The following is a 15992-nucleotide window of genomic DNA, read 5'->3' as shown; positions in this document are numbered from 1 at the left end:
ATATGAGGCTGCACTGCTGAGCAACATATCCCAACCCCCACTGTCCACCATGGTTCCATCCACAGTCAGTTTTTGTACAAAGAGCATACAGGAGGCAAGACTATAAAATTTCACCAGACTAGATAATTAACCCGCTAGGTCAAAACTGATGGCACATGTAATTAAAGAAATATTTTTTTTTAAAAAATCAACAGGTCCCTCTTTCACTAATTGCAGCACAGAGCCTATTTATAGCTCTTTTAAAGGTCAACTGGTAGACTGTGGATGACATTTGCCATTTTTCCTTGATTCTTTCTGCAAGTTCTAAGAAAGGATTAGCGGAAAGGTCTACTTTACCATTGAGATCAGCTCAGCAGTCACATTCATAATGAACATAGTGAGGGGGAAAAAAAAAGACTTAAACAAAGGAATTGAACGAGTGCCTAATTGAGTCAGACAGCTCTCTGGGCACAGCCTGTTTCAAGAAATAAATCCCATTTAAGAAAAAAAAAAACATTTAGGTTAACCATGTACAGTATTTCTGTGCTTGCCATGAGAGAGTGCTTTATGGTTCTCCTTGACAGAAAAAGCTATTTGCATAAAACTCCCTCACCACTCAGACACTTAAACCCACCAAAGCTCTCCATCTTACATCCTGAAAACGGTGTGCAAAGAATGGAAATAATGTACCGACTACGTGTGGTGAACCTGTCGGTTCCTTTCTGCAGACATCCCGATTAGGTTAAAATGCAGTTCCTGTGTGCCACCTACCCATTCCTTGTTAAAAACCCTCGGTCTCCAGACAGGGGCCTCCATTGTCCGAGACACAAAAGGCTGCATGAGCACTGGGCTTTATTAACCAGCCCCGGGTTGGTTGTCGCATCGCTGCTGGGGTGAGGGGAGTCACATCCAGCAGACTGTGACTACCCCTGCATCCCCCAAACACACGACCTGCTTTGTTGGAGAGGTCACCTGGAAACATGCTTTTCTCCCATCTTTCTTCCACCCATCAGCCCCATTCATCTGCAGCATGCCAGTGACTCTGAAAAGCCATTGTGCACCTTCCCTGCTTTTCAATCTTGCCAAAATGATCTGGAAACAGAAAGCCATCTCAGTGTCAACAGTCTTCTAAAACGTGACTGTAAAGATGATGCTGAAAAGCAGAGAATTACCACAACGTCTTATTCATGAACTACATATTTAGTGGTTTACAAATAAAAGGTAAACAAAAAAGAGATTGGAGAAGTAATAATGAAACTGAATCATATAAGAACTTGATAAACAGGCAGAGTGTTGCCTGCTAGCCATTCAAAATGAACAGGCTCTATAGGTAAACTTATTGATACACTGCTAACAAATTATCAAGGCTTAGCAGAAGTAGTATGGGGAAATAAACCACTTCACCTAAGAAAGTGATTCTCTCTCTCTGTATCTCTGCAATGATGCCACTGGACATTGTCAGCCTCAATCCTGATTTATACAGGATCGAACTAATACACAATGTTTTAGAGCACCATACCTCAGTTCTTATAAGGAACAGTCACAAAACATGTAAGCTCAAATAATCAGAATAAAGAAAATGCAGAGCTCTTATCTAACGCTTTTCACCGCCTCATGTTTGTTCTCCTTTTCAATATTTCACAGACATAAAAATAAAGCTCTTCTTTAAAATACAGATTGTTGAATTTAGATGTGAAATATGTGAGAGATGACTATTTGATGTGCACATAAGATTGCATTTAAAACAGTTCAGAGGAAGACTGTTTTGTTTCACACAGCTGATGACCAAAACAGCAGATTATTGCAGGAATACAGGTCTTTAGAAGACAACAACAAAAACAACCACTGGAAAGAGGCTTTGCTTGTTGCATAGGACATCATTTCTGAGAAGCTTTGGAAAAAATTAAATGGTATTTACAGAAAGATGTGAGACATTGAAACATACTGGCAAAAACAATTCCAAATGTTGAAAAGGAATTAATCTCTTTAATGTATTTATCCAATTGAAATTGAACAAAGTATAAGATTCCCTCTGATTTCAGTGGCACTTCTTTGCCAACATACAGTATGTTAAAGCTTATCAGGGTCATTAGCTGATTGCAATGATCTAACATGAACATCTGCATTGCTAACGCTTTTTGTGTATCCACTAATCTTAAACAATGTTGTGCATAAGCTTACAGAGCTGCGATATACATGTGTATCTGTTAAAAATGTTTGTCTGCTTGCTAACTCTTAAGTTAACAATGCAGGGAGGGGCAGCTATGCTATCACCTTGGGTAAAAAGAATAACGAGCCACACATCCTGAAAAATTACTGCAAAACTCGCAGAAATTCATATGAATATGGGCCGTTATTTAAACTTTCTTTGACCTGGGCCAATGAAGCTTGCTAGCTGCACATACAAATAGACATGTTAGTGAGAACACTTTCATAATCGCTTTCATATCACTATAGAGACCTGGACAGCTGCATCTCCCTGGATTGTTTCTCCTGGTGTGTTCTGCCAGGCCAGATGTGCAGATGTGTTGACAGGTGGTTGTACAACCATTTGACTAAATGTTTATCAAGGCTCACACGAGTCAACTGATTCGGTTAATGTAAAATAGAAGAAAATGAGCATATATAATTTTTTTGTTTTTAAATTCCTCATGTTATTGACATTTCTGGAGCAAATTTCTGTTCTTGCAGCAATTCTTTTGTGGCACTATAAAGAAGCTTCAGTGTCTACCGACACTAATTTGCGACTTAAGGTGCATTTTTGTCCAACTTTCCATTATCAAAATGAATTAATAGCTGAACAATGAGTGCAATAACGCTTTGTTTTCCTTGTTTTAGTAATATTTTAAGCATTCTCATGGATATTGTCATTTTCTGAAATGTACTGAGAAATAGTCTTACCAGAACAATCTTTAGGATGAAGTGACTGAATGGTTGGTACAAGATAACATGATAACAGGTGCTATGTTACTTGCACACAGCTTTCAGCAGATTACTTTTACTCATTTACCTGATGTGTTTCTCCAAAGCGACTTACGATGTTAAGCTACATACAAGTATTTACCCAGTTATACAGCTGTTAAATTTTACCGAAGCAATTTAGGGTGAGTACCTTGCTTATGGGTATTACAGCTGGAGGTAGGATTCAAACCACTATGCTACCAGCTGCCCCCCAATTCCTAATCTTTAGTGGTGAATGTATGGGCAACGTGGGGTGGGGGTGAAAAGTAGACATCAATGGCTGAATTTAGTGTGTGGAGACAATGGGTTGCCACTCAAAGCTAGGGCAGTCGTCTTATGTTGTGCATAATTACAGTAATCCCAAAAAAAAAAATACACGGAACCCAGACACAAAAGCAAATAAAACCTCGAAGCCTTTGGCAGAGCACAAACTAATAAACAAATGGCTCAGCAAAGCACACTTCCTGAAGAGGCACCTCAGAGCTGCTGTTTAACAGCAACCAATTGCTACTCTAAGGCTACCTAACGTTTTGTTAGATGTTAGAACCGACCTGGTCAAACTACAGTAATTATTTTTCACAATTATGCTTTCACAAAAAAAGCACTTTTTTATAAAAGCTTGTGTCTGAAACTGCAGTAAGTTATACAGACAATATTTAGCAATACACCACACAATGAGTACAACAGCTGTCAAATCATATTTGTAACACAAAATCCTGCAAATTTCTCCATCCCAAAGATCATACAAACGTAGTCCTTTTCACCATGATTAGAACAATAAGAAATGACAAAGAAGAGCTTGTATTGTTACTAGTCAGCATCAGCATCATTGTCACAAGTGCAAAACGAAGTGCTTACAAAATTTACACCCACGGAGGCAGGCATTTACTCTACCCTACCCCACACACAGGAAAGCACGCATACACATTTAATATCTCTTCAACCCAGGGAGGCAAGTTCTAATTACGCATTGCCAGGGAGACCACGACACCTCTGCAAATGGGAAACATTCGTGTCATTTGTTGCACACCGGCCACTCCCTCAATGCTGTGTCCCCACACCATGTTCCGAAACAGAAATGAGGAGAGATAAGGAAGTTGCACAAGCATTGCTTTGACGTGAACCTTGTTACATATTGGCTGAGCTCCTAGAAATAACCTAAAATCACTACACTGGTTTCATTCTGTTTATTCTGTGAATTAAGTCTTGCTTACATCATACTACCGACCAGATTTCAGTTCCCAGAAGGTTAGAGAATGGAAAGCCAAAGGTTCACAGCCTTATAGTTCCATCACAAACATAAATGGTCCTTTTTGCTCATATTTTGTCATGCTATCATTCCCTTTTCAAATAGTCATTTTCCTCTGGGAAGAGGCCTTCCTTTTCAAAAACAATACATAATTATTTGTATAAACAATGGTACAAAAAAAAACAGAATAATGCAATCCACTACAGATTACTGCAAGGCCAGCTGGTTGTGATTCCAGCTGTCAAAGGAAGACAAAGAATTTCACTGGTTTTCATGTTATTAAAGTTGGTAAAAAAAAAAAAAACCAACTGCTTCTGTTATTAGCAGTTTGGGGGAAAAGGCCACAGTACACACAGAGGAGCATCACATGTGAAAGAGCTGAGCAAATTCATGAGATGACAATATTACACCTCTGCTACAGAATATATTGCTAACAGCTACAGCATTAGCAGCATTACATACCTAGCCTGAACATTTACTTCACTTTAAAGGTTTTATTTGCAGTAGCTCAGAGATTGAAGAGTGACGTATATCATGAAATAAGAAAAATAAGTGCACTTAAATATTCTCATCAACTGTGTGTGTGTGAGTGACACAGAGATAGTGTGTTCCACTGATGTATGGATGAGTGACCCATAAGCAGTGTATCTAGCAGTGTAAGTCACCTTCGTGTATGAGGTGTGTGGGCTGATAACACTACATAGAGTTTGTTGGAAGTCGCTCTGGCGAAAAGCGTCTTCTAAATAAATACATGTAAATGTAATGTAAATGTTTTCCTTCTCTCATCTCAACAGCTAGGCTACCACTACACATTTCCTTAGGACAGATGGTGGAGTCTGGAGATGAGCAACTCTTCTGCCCATTCTCCTCACCTTGCTCACCATTCCTCCCTCCTCTGACCTCACCCCAGCTTCTGAAACATGAATCTTGTGGAGGGGAGCAGTGGGAGGAGCTCTTCCTGGATCATGCTCTCTGGCAGCCCTGGAATCAGACAGTCTCCTCCTCCATTATTCAGCAGCTGGCTGGGGAGCAGCCAGAGAGAGTGTTATGTCTGAAACAGAATGAAGGAGTCTCAAAAGGCTTCTGCTGGGCAGCTATTGACCAGCCACGACTGTGATATCAGTCAGCCTTCTTCATCCCTCCACCATCTTGAAAGTCTCCTCTGTGATTTAAAAGGTCAATGATAGAGTCATTTATAAATTGTTGTGTGGTTCCAGGCAACCACTGCTCCTTCCAGTGCCCGCAAATCCAGCAAGTCTGACAGCACTGAGAGAGAGTGGTGGTCTATTCGCACAGCAGCTTGTGAATCCCAATGTCACCACGCTGCATGACAGTCTGGGTCCCAGAGGAGATCCAACATGTCTGAAAGATCAAAAGATCATTACCACATTGCGGCTGCTCTCTCTCCTCCCTCTCTCTGTAGAAACTTCAAAGCCACTGTGAAGTTTGATGGAACGAGGGACAGACAAAGTGGTGGATGTAAATTGGGACCCACAAAGTACGACAGCAAAAGCGGTAGGTTGCATACAACCTTGCTGAAAGGGCCAATTCCGTTCACATTATCAGCAAACAACCACCAGCTTAAAATGATTATTGCACTTTTTCCTGTAAAAGTGCTGATTTATTTCATCTCCAGTTTAACTCTGGTGGATGAAATAGTGCAAGCTCATTATAGTCCATCAAAAAAGGGAATTCTGACCTAATGTAGAACACACACGGCTTTGCTAAGCTACTTCTCAGATGTGCACAAAATAAATATTCATTCCAATTATAAACAATACAGCTAATGTCCTGTATTAGTAATAATGAATTCATGAAACATTTTTAAAAATGGTTGGCATTTTTAAAAAATGGTTTGAAGAGTACATACACTCAATTTTTATATAAACCTTTAATTTATATTTTAAATTGTTAAATATTGTAATGTCCAAGTTCTACTCTTGATAAAAGACAACCATCAAAAAAATAAAACAGTGAGCCTTTGCACCCAGAATTTATGAAAATCTAGCAAAATAAAGAGAATATGAAATCAAGAAATGGTTTCAAAAAGTCAGATTGGTCTAGATTAACTGGAGTTTGAATGGATATATTTAAATGCATGAATTCAGAGTAACTAGAAAGGTGCAGCACTTGAAATGGTCGCATTCAGCTTTTAAATCTTTTGTCTCAATGCTGTAATCATCAATACTTCAATGAGTAACGAAGCTTAATTCAGCCCATAATATTACCTTCTTTCATAAGACAAAAAAATTTGCATTTTTGCCATCAGTGAACACTAATGTTTGCTGGTGGTTATGGCTGCACTCACTGCAACTGGGCTATAAACTCTGAGTCAGTTTTACACACGCGGTCAAAATTACAAGAAATACATCTCAATAACGTTGCGGACTTTCACGTTAAAAAAGGCTACTAGGAAGGGCCGCAAACGAGATTCATTATTTAACACACATTTCATTCAGTTTGCATATGAAAGCACACAAGTCCTATAACATTTGATAATATACCAGCAAACCATTTACTGTATTTTACATTCATAATGGAAAAAAGTGCAATCCTAATTATTGCTCATATAAGAGCAACACATCTGTGAACTAGATAACATTTTTTTAATATATAAAAGCCATCTCTCAGATTGCAAAGGAAAACCTGTGGCATCTGCCATTTCCTGCACAGGCGGCTTCTTAGACAAAGCACCCTCCCCCCGCAACAATCAGCTTTTATACAAAACAACCTACACAGCACCTAATGATGATCCACCAGGATCTGAGGGATTGACTCAACCTCATGAGATTTAGGGCTCAATTCACAAAGATGACACATTTATCAAAAAAGAAATCAGATTGTATTTAGTACTGTGAAATTCCTTGCTCAACATTTCCGCAAATAAACCCAAATAAAAAAGGACCCAAGCTGGTTGTGGGTACTTCCCTGGCAACAACACACTGACAGGCAGAGAATGAAATGGTGGAATTAAACATAAGGACCTCCCTTGTAATCAAGTAATACAGGCACATTCTGTACACTGAATAGAGAACCTAAAAACCTACTTTGCACATGTTTTTCTCATGAATAGCTGAAGGTTGTATCTTTACCGTGATTATTCATATTCTGAGAATACTATGATATAACTATTATATCCCGTTATAGAATAATAAACATTTACATTTCACACAGCCAAAATGTAGGTATGACTTATAATTAGCGTTGATTTAGCGACACCTCTGTCCTAGGTGTCGAAGTACGTTACTGGAGAAATTCATGAGTACCTTGCTGCAGGATCCAGCCGCAGGTGAGGGATTCAAACCGGGGATCTTCATTTTCTCTAAAGTGCCTCACAGCATTAAGATACTTACAATTATTTACCCATTTATTCAGCTGGGTAATCTTACTAAAGCAAAAACCTTGCTCAAGAGTACTACAGTTGGGTGCGAGCTTTGAGTCCAAACGAGGGCTCTATCCACTATGCTAGCAGCTGCTCCCCCTTCACACTGAAACGCAAAAGCCCTAAATTCTACACTGCTTGTTGCCCTCATAGCATATATCCGCTAACTAACTGCTGCAAACACAGTCAGAATAATGGATAAAGCTATAATACTGACATGTCTTTATTACAACACTAGAGCATCCTAATATGGAAATTTTCAATATGGAAATTGTAATCTTAACTAAAAACACAAGGCATTTTATTAAACTTGAACTGATATAAAGGCACTGCCTGGAGATTACTATTTAAAAAGATTTTATCAATGAAGTTGCCTTTTAAATTTTCACTCTGCCACTTCACACAAAGATGGCATAGGCCTGCAAACGATGTCACAGAGTTGAAATACATGTTGCTCTGCAGATGAATCATCATTCATAACCATACCAAGTAACAGCAGGCATCTGTTGTAGATGCACGGAAGCTACAAAAGGGGACTTTCTGGACCTGGATGAACATACGCCGCTCCATCTGTGGACACCGCCACAGTGAGTTCACAAGTCTACTTCACTGACAACCTACCGGCATGCAGACGCTATGCTGAAATACTCCACGACTGCCATAAATTAGTCTGGACACTGTCTTTTCTTGAAAGTCTTTCAGAATCAGACCTTTTTGTTCCCAGAATGTTTTCAGCATAAAAACTTCTATTTGCATGCTCAAAAAATGAGATGTTGCCACAGGTAAATACATAGCCAATAGGTCACAGGAAGAAGTAAAACACATTAGGTAGTGTGGATCCAGGGAAAGAGACTTCCAACACCTGTTTGCAACTACAGCAAAAAGGCTCATGTGACCTTTGTACTCCTTACAGGCACAGTCCATGCACAATTTAACTGGAACAGAACTGACCATCTCCCAGGCATTTAAGAACACTGCTAGATCATTAGATTAAGGTGTCCAACTCACACTCTACACCTCAACCCAACTGGTGCGCTCAAGCAACTACCCAATTTCCATGGACAGAAGACAAATTAAGGGGAACAACTGGAGATTCTCCATTCTAACATCCCATCTTCCGTCCTCAGATGTCCAACAGGGAATTCTGAACTTTTGACTTTGTTCTTTCTAAAGTCACCCACTGTGCACTCACTTTTCATATACAAGCCACTGCTGATGTGCTAAGGCAGATGACACAACCTCTTCCCGAACAGTTGTTGTGGGCTGAACTTGCTCTAACTTTACTCATACTGAAGAAAGCTGGAGAACTGAGTTGTTTTCAAAAAAGTTGCAATGGAAAGAGCAAGGGGAACATGTTTCTAGATCGATGAGATACTGTAGATGCATGTTTCAAATGACCGGGGATTTGCCTAGAGGAAAAGCAAACATTACAAAGTTGAACTGCCACATAACCCCACAGATGGAATGTGAAAAACAAAAGAAAAATCCATTTTGATAAAACACTGAAAATGCAAGTAGAAGCATGTGTTTTTCAACAAATGGGAATACCAAGCATCTTCATATAAATCCGCCTCATTTTGTAAATGCAATGTCTGGAATCACACAGCCTTGCGTTCATCCTTCTTAACAACAGGAAACAAGTGATTTTAATACAATATAATCTGTCTATGTATTAAGGGCTACCTTATTCACCCTAATTCAGTGCGGTGGAGTGCGAAGTGTGAAGCATTACTGGATATACATTTCTGTACAATCACAGGCTTCCCAAGAACAGACCATTTAAATCAAATTTGTGAAAACATATTTAAAAGCAGTTTTCAGCTTTACGCAACCTAATATTAGCCTGTTGCAAAGTAGACTTTAAATCAAAGCCAAGTAACAGAGAGGTCAAGCCTAGATTTAAAGGAGGATCTAAGAAAATCTAAAATCCTGCTACACTGAAAGGAAACAAAAACATACGTAGATCTGTCTTTAACATTTACATTTACATCCTCACATGCCCCAACTGTGACACAATTCTCATTTCGTACAAAAGAATTTTGATGCTTTATGTGTGGGCATAAAAACCTTTGTGAATAAAGAGGCTGTCTTGACAGGTCATTTTAATCTCTCAAGGGCACTCTGTTAATTTAATATTATTTTGCATGTGCTTTAAATAATTTAATTCCCAAACTTGCTCTCAGTGGTACAAATACATTCATGAATGCTATATAGGGTTTACACTTTTCCATTACATTTTATTTATTTAGTAGATGCTTTTCACTTTTGAACACACTTTATTCAGACTTCAAGAATTACACATTAGAACAGGTGTTGTAAGAAAAATAGTTAAATACACTCTGGAAAAAAGTAATTTAAAACCAGTCAAGAGCCTCTAGTGTGAACACAAATAATGTGACAAGCATTAGATTACAGAGGGGAGGGATCATTATATTGTAGTTGTAATGTGAACTGCTACAACACATGAATTTATTAAGAATTTACATATTCAGATTTAACAAAGAAGTCTCATTCTAGATAGTATCAAAAAAAACCATAGTTTTCAGCATGGTGAGATGAAAGAGTTGGCTGATAACGTCAGTTTCCAGGAGACTTGTTTAGGAATTTGTTAATAGCTGGTGGACTATACCTCACTGTCCTAATGAAGAATGTTTTTATAAAGCAGTATGCATAAAAAATCGTTACAGATTAAAACTGCACCTACAACAAGAATGAGGTAACAGAAGTTAAAATATGTCTTTGGTAAAGCTGTTTTCAGCACTTATCCAGCCTATAAAACTGACACATTTCCTCTGTATGTATCTATTCAATATTACTAGTCTTACAGACTACAGGCATACATTCTATATAATGTAATAACTGGATTAACTGGAAGCAAACAGTAAGCATCTGTATTTCATTAACCCAGAGTTCAAACATTTTCAGCTTCAATGTGTCTGCATCCACAGAAGTTGTACTGGGGCAGCCAACAGTATAGTGGATAGTGCTGTTCTTGTTGGATCCAGTGGTTTGTAGGTTTGAATCCAATCGACTGCTCCATTACTTTACTAAACTGTTCTGGTAAAATTTGCCCTGCTATAAAAGTCGGTAAATCACTGCAGGTACCTTAACTAAATATGTCAGCTAAATGTAGCAGGTTGCATAACTTTGCTCAGTAAACTTTGCCCCCCACCCCGAATATTTTTTTCCAGTAATTACACAGCCATACTTGCGCGAGTTGGGGGTTTGCCATCCCTTAAAATATGAAAAGGTCAGAGAAATCACATTATTCCATGCCTCATGAACAGTCTGACAGCCCTTAACTAAGTGTTTACCCCTGGTTTCTGCATCATGGTGTGCAGTGAGTAAAACAGTCAGGCACTGACTACCAATGTCACTTTGAAAGTAAACACTGAGCCAATTATTGCCCAGAGGATTAACAGTGACTGGTGATCGGCGTTCTCGGTTTTATTTATCATTGACAATTTTCAAATTAATTTCAGAGTCTGCTTGTTTTCCCCAAAAAACGTGGGGGAAGTACCTCGATCGCATAATAAATAGATCCCCAGCTAAATTGTGTGGTTTAATTAAACGTTAAACGAGCCACGTTTTAATTTCTGCGAGAGCTTATAATAAATTCGGTTGTGCATAAACCAAGCGGCGTACCTACGTACTACGTGCGCGACGGGGTGACGGCTCTGAAACGGCCTCCGTCGGTTACGAATCGCGCAGAAACGCGAACGCGCACCGCCCTCTCCGCGGCGGGGACGACACTCGACACACATTCCACACACGCACGTTCGCACGAGCCTCCCCGAGCGACGTCCCCGCCGCGCGGGCGCGCTCCCGACGACCGCGATGGCGCGTCCGAAAAACAACGCGCCGCTTCGCGCGCTCTGTGTGCGCAGACACGGCTCACCACCCTGTGTCTCTCCATCTTTCTCTCTCTCGCTCGCTCTCTCTCTCACACACGCGCGCGCGCACAAGCGTGTTAATCCGCTTTAATGCAGCTAGCTGTGCCCAGCGACTCCCCTGCGAGGCTCCGCCGCGGCCAACTTGCCGCTCAACCACCCCGTGCGTGCGCGCGCCTCACCTGGTTCTCTCTTCTGAGGCAAATTTGAAATATTCTCCGCCGGCGAGCTGCTCCGCGTTCGCTGCAGAAAATTCAATAAAACACTCGAATTTTTCGCTCTGCCGCTGACGATTCGAGCGCGTTTCTCCTTTTTCCCCGTCTTCTGCTCAGGCTTCGAGGCTGCGCTGGCGAGGCGCGCTACGCTCCGCTCCGCTCAGCTCAGCTCAGCTCTCCGGCTGCTCGGTGCTGAAGTGCTGGACAGCGCAGCACGCAGCGGCGGAGCCCGTGGCGGAGGGGCGTCCTGCGCCGCGCTGTGGAGCGCCGGAACAGCGCCCCCTGGAGGCCCGGAGGCGCCACTGCGTGCGCTGGCGAGCGGTTCTCGCTTTTGTCCGCTGGAACAGAGGGGGACAAAAAGACATACGATCTAAATAAATGTATACGCGAAAGAACATCTGTATAAAATATCGTGATGCGTACATTCACTGGAAACCACGCTACGGGGATGCAGTTGTAACCGTTATAACGAACCCAGCTTCAGTTGGTTTAATAAATAAATAATCATGCATCGTGAAACAAGTTACGACCTGAAATCAGATGAAGTAGTGCAAATTTGACACACGAGTTATTACAAAATATAGTGTAATATCGCCACGTAGCATAGCACAAACAGCCTATTCTGTCCACAGACAGAAGATGACAAAAAAGATTCATTGTGCCATGGACTGCTGCTGCTGGTAACGCGAAGGCTGCTGCCTCCATTCCCGCTCCCCGCTACTTCTCCAGTGCCTTCGATCAAGACAATACCCTGCATTACTACAGTAAAAACTACCCATCTGAATAAATGGGTCAGTTACTTTCGGCAAGTGCAATATAATAAATTTAATCTATGCAGTGCAACAGGGCAGAATACGTGTTTAAATCACACTCAGATTAAGCGGCAAGTTCACAGGCAATGAATGTGTATCCAGTTGAGTTTACAATCACATATATTTATATTTTTTACGCTAACTGTAAGCATGGAAATTTTCCTCAGTTTATACTGGCTGAAGCGCTATGTACTGTTTCGGTGCAGGGCGTTTGGTTAGCGCCACCTAGTGTCCGCCGTTCTACACAGACGGTCACAGTACATATCTAGCGCCATCTTATTGCTAAAGGAACGGCAGCGATTTGCACTGTCAGTGTCACACCTTTACGAGGAATGTTACTGTAGTTGCCAGCGCAACAAACTCATGTTGAGAGTCGTGCTTGGAGAAGAAGTAACGGAAATACGTAAGAGTGCGGTCCAAAGCCCACCGAAAAGCCTCATCCCCGCTGCCGGTCCCACCTACTACGCCTTTTTCGCTGTAGTAAGGCGGTACTGCTTTATACCGTGGCGAAACTTAGTTTAAAGAAGTGCGGCACCTACTTCCTGCTCCCTACTTCCTGTCACGTTGGCAGTCTCAACCAATCACGACACTGATTGCGGTAACTCTAACAACTGAAACTGAACGTGTAATACAAACGGGGCCAGCAGGTGGCGTAGTGGTTAAAACTACCTGTAGACTCAAATCACAGGTTCAACTCCTCCCTATGGATGTAATTATACCTAACCACGGTTCTTACCGTAGATTGCTGAAGCAAAAAAAGTTACTCTGCTGTATAAATGGGTAAATAATTGTAACTTTTGTAATTTTCGGAGAAAAGCATCAGGTGAACGTAATTTAAAACCACATAAACTTTTAAAGAGTGACTGAGTTATTTAAATAATATAACCAGCTTTCATATCATCAATAGACTCATCATACTCTTGTGGTTTAAGAGTCCAAAGGTGTCATTGATGGTTCAGAAATTATTCACTTTCCTGCACACTTCATGGTAACAATTTATACAAAGAATAGAATTTATTCATTTTTGTTACAAATATCATGGACTTTGATGGTGTTTGTGTCATGCATTAAAGATGTGTTTTTATACTGATTAATTTTTAATGTTAGAGGATAGATCTGGGAACCCCCCCAATAAATTATGGTAATATGACATCGAAAAAATGACAATTAAATTCATCGGGGGATTTTATGGTGCAAATAAACCACGTAAGGTGAGGGATGGGCACTCTTTGCAGTTGAGAACCCTGGACAGCAGCAAATCAAGCTGAGGTTCCTGTAAAACTACATTCAGTATTTACGGGCGTTCAGCAGAAACAAAGTATTTTTTGCACAGCTTCAAGTGTAACAGAAATTGGCCTAGTGCCACACCACACAGTAAATATAATTTAAGAACACCCACATAAAATACAAAGATGCAACACAAATACAGAGCTGAAGAAAGAAATAGAGAACGCCAGCAGTAAATTACATTAATTTGGTCATAATGTAAGTTGGATGTCTTTAGAATTAGATGTAAATACAGTTCTTTATGCATTAGCAATATAAATATTTATCAGTGCAATGCAATTTGAGTATAAAGTGCCAAATGCAAGAAAAGTAATAATGTTAATGAGAAAGCAACAGAGCTTTGTCTGAGGGGTGGAGCGATGATTTATTCTTCAATATCCTGATTGCTTGAGGAAAGAGAGCGTTTCCGTTCCTTATTGTGTTGGCTGCATGCTGTGGTACCGTCTACTGGATGGTAGGGGCACAAACAGTCCATGGCAGGGCTACAGCGCTTTTACGGCACTCCCTTCTGCCCATTGGCTATACTGGACTGTTGGAGCAAACTGATCCTTTCGAGAAAGTGTTAAGGACATGTGTGCCAGCTGGAAAAAAAAAAAAGGATATTGTCCCCATGACCAAGCTCATTTGTGCCCCACAAACAAGAATACAAATCAGTATTCTGTTCAAGTAACTGTTACATAACTGTTCAGACGGCATGAACTATTCAGTTGACACACAAACACACATCGTCTGAAACCGGTTGTCCCATGTGGGGTCGCGGGGAGCCAGAGCCTAACCCGGCAACGCAGGGCGTGGGGCTGGAGGGGGAGGGAACACACCCAGGATGGGATACCACTCCGTCACAAGGCACCCCAAGCGGGACTCAAACCCCAGACCCACCGGAGAGCAGGACGTGGTCAAACCCGCTGCACCCCCCCATTTATTCAGTCAACAGTTAAAAACAATTGTTGTAGGGAACCTTTGCTACCTTGGGGACAAAAATAAGCAAAACACAAAAAAAGATGTAAAGTGCAATTAAATGTGCAAACACGCCCCTAAACAGAGTGCTGATGCATACAGTACAATAAGAAATCAACAAGAAGCCCAATTAAGAGTAAAGGAAAAGCTCAGGATCAAACCAGATCATGTGCTGACACATTACTCATTTTTACTAATTACGTTAGACTTTCTTTTATTATTTCCATGCTTTACCTCTGCCATGGAGTTTGATTTTGGTGGGTTAACTTTCTCAGAAGTTCTGTAAAGTCTATAGTGAACTGGCTCCTATATCATCACCATGACTCCTCTTTATTAGACAGCCTAAACACATCTGTTTGCAATTATAAACTTGTTACCAACTACAACAGGGGTGGGGAAAAACCTATTTGCAATAATTAATCCTAAGTACCAGTTGGTGAAATGATTCTGTGTTTGAATCCCACTCCTGCTGTAGCACCCTTGTTCAAGGTACTTACCCTGAATTGATACAGTAAGAATACCGAGCTGTACAAGTGGGTAAATCACTGTGAAGTTGATCATCCAACACTATAAATTACCCTGGACAAATGGGTCAGCTAAATAACAATTAATAAATAAAGGGGATCTGAGTCACTCAGCAAGGAGGGATGCAGTGGCACAGTGGGTTGGACCAGGGTCCTGCTCTCCAGTGGGTCTGGGGTTTGAGTCCCACTTGGGGTGTTTTGCGATGGACTGGCATCCCATCCTGAGTGTGTCCCCTCCCCCTCCAGCCTTTCACCATATGTTGCCTGGGTTAGGCTCCGGCTCCCTGTGACCCCATATGGGACAAGTGGTTTCAGATGGTGTGTGTGTGTGTGTGTGTGTCACTCAGCACGTTGTAATAATTCCGTAAGACTTCGTTTCAGTTTGCAATGGCAAACTGATATTGTCACCTTTAATAATGTTGCGTTGGTTTTCTTTGAGACGTCTCCGAGATTTAAAAGGCGTATTCTGTAAAGAACAGCAGCAACTCTGCATATGAACTGTCACAGTAATAGACACTAAAACATGTCATTAAAAAAAAATGTAGAATCTTAGATTCTTTGCGAATATATTTTATATAAACAAGCAACACATCACAGCAAAAACAGATGGTGTGCACTGCACATGATATTTGAAATAATACACTCAGTCGGACAAGATTCAAAACGATACCGGCTTTATTTTGAAAATCATTTCAGAAATATAAAAATCAAATAATTGAAATTAATTGTATGAATA

The 15992-nt window shown here is 40.7% G+C and overlaps 1 protein-coding gene across 4 annotated transcripts in view; it reads right to left on the bottom strand.

Moving 5' to 3' along the window:
• Positions 1–11862, bottom strand: part of srrm3 (serine/arginine repetitive matrix 3) — a 92797-nt gene extending 80935 nt beyond the window's left edge. For all 4 annotated transcript variants that reach the window (XM_029249258.1, XM_029249259.1, XM_029249261.1 and 1 more), the window contains exon 1: positions 11644–11862. The gene's annotated coding sequence lies outside the window, so the exon portion shown is untranslated. The remainder of the gene's footprint in view (positions 1–11643) is intronic.
• Positions 11863–15992: the final 4130 nt, after the last annotated feature.

This window comes from Scleropages formosus, chromosome 25, assembly GCF_900964775.1.
Source record: "Scleropages formosus chromosome 25, fSclFor1.1, whole genome shotgun sequence".
Classification (NCBI taxonomy): Eukaryota; Metazoa; Chordata; class Actinopteri; order Osteoglossiformes; family Osteoglossidae; genus Scleropages; species Scleropages formosus.
The sequence above is the reverse complement of the archived record's forward strand: the minus strand, read 5'-3'. Positions and strand labels throughout refer to the sequence as shown.